Source organism: Pteropus vampyrus, unplaced genomic scaffold (assembly GCF_000151845.1).
Source record: "Pteropus vampyrus isolate Shadow unplaced genomic scaffold, Pvam_2.0 Scaffold308, whole genome shotgun sequence".
Taxonomy (NCBI): domain Eukaryota; kingdom Metazoa; phylum Chordata; class Mammalia; order Chiroptera; family Pteropodidae; genus Pteropus; species Pteropus vampyrus.
Window position 1 is genome coordinate 319,925 of NW_011889089.1, and position 1,965 is coordinate 321,889.

The following is a 1,965-nucleotide window of genomic DNA, read 5'->3' on the forward strand; positions in this document are numbered from 1 at the left end:
AGTTTTTTTATCTTATAGCTCTGCCTGTCCTCTCTGGATTAGTTCTTCACGTTATACCTTCAAGTGAGATTGCTGAATGAAAACTCACGATTTTAAAGATGTCAACTTGCATAACCTTTTACTCTGTTAGCTATAATATATAATAAATATATCTATTCTATCATATCTTTATAAGCATTAGGTCATATTACTGTTTTAAATTAGTAAAGGGACATGTCGATATTTAGTGTAAAGATTCATTAAGATTTTCCTCTTTTTAAACAAACTAAATATATATTTACATATGGCATAAACTAGGGAAATTACTAGATGAGTTCTTCTCTAGTGCCTTTCTGGTTTGATTTGACTCTATAAGCATACTGATCGTGTCCAGGGCAAGTACGAGAATTGCGTTTGGGTGTCAATCAAAGCCACTGAGGTATACATTTTAAGAAGGGAGGAGTTGGCGGAGGCAGTTCCCACACTTGGCACTTCACGTAGGTCAAACGCGTGAGCAGCTTGGAAAGCAGAGGGAGTGTGTGCGTGGGTCATGTGGCGGGGATGGCGACACTCAGCAGAGCGTCCGGCAGAGCTGGGGGGAGGCTCGGGTCACGCAGGCTCTCCATCTCTCTGTCCCCTGTTGCCCTGGCCTCTTCTGCAGACAGCCTCTCCCATGAGGCGGGCAGATGGGGTGCAGGGAAAGAGAGTTGCTTCTTCCCGTGTCCATGTGGAGACCTAAGGAGAAACCTCTGCTGACCCCTCCCCAACAACCTCCCCTCCTGTGGCCAGTGGGAGGGCCCCTGGGATGGGGACTCAGGTCCTCGAGGGGAAGGGGTGCTGGGCGGGCCAAGACAACAAAAATCCCTCCTGTCGTGGATCCTCCCAGCCAGCCCACAAAGTCCTGATGATCAGCGCTAGAGAAAATTCAAGATTAGCCGGTGCATCCTGTAATACCAAAGAAAAGACACACTTAAAACAAAACGGGGGAAGGACAGGGGCGTGTGCAAGGACGTGAGCCGTCGTGAGAGAGCACCCGGCCACAGCGGGAGCACCCCGGCCACAGCGGGAGCACCTAACGAGTCGGTCCCGACACAAACAAGCGACCGATCGATGAGCGAACATGCGGGGACTCCAGGTCGCAGGGGAGCGAGTCCCCTCCCAGAGGCGGAGCTTATTCCCCGGGCTCCAGTGACCTAACGTGGTGTGGGGGAAGCACAGTGACCTCACGCGGACGGACCTGCAGGCGCCCCCTGCACGGGGGTCACAGGTACCCCAGAGCGAGAGCCACGCCGAGGTCGCCGAGGTCGCCGACCCCCGAGGAAGCAAGGAGAGGGGCCCTTCGCCTCCGTGAGAAGCGCTCGGAAGACCACGGTCTGGGTCTAATCACGGAAAACTCCAGACAACCGCGACCTGAGGGCACCACGCAGCGTCCTGACCGGCCCCCTGCACGGGCCACGAGGCGCGTCTGGTGAGCGCTCAGGAGGGCGGAGGAGACGTGAAGACGGAAGCGCGGCGGGGCTTGGGCGGCGTCCAGGGCAGGGGAAGGACGCCGGGGGGAGAGCCGGTGACAGCCACACGGAGCCTGCAGTCGCTGACAGGTCTGTCCCGTGCTGGTTCCCCAGCGGCGACGGGTGTCCCGGGGGCGACAGGTGTCCCCAGGGCGACAGTGCTAATAACTAGAGGAATCTCAGTGGAGGGCACACGGGAGCCCCCTGCCTTATTCTTGCAACTTCTGTAAATCTAAAATTATCCCCAAACAGAAAGGCTGATTCAAGAAGTCAGGCTCGTGGGATGTTCCAGGCGGGCAGGGGCAGGGGCCGCGCACGGTGACCGGTTAACCCTCCTGCCGTGTGGTGTACACTGCTGCCTTTCCACCCGGTTTTCGGGAGGGGCCGCACGGGCGGTGGGGGTGGGGTGCCGGTGCCCGCACCCTACGGCCCGCAGCTGTGCTCCTCCCACACGGGGCGCCAGGGCACAGTGACCCGT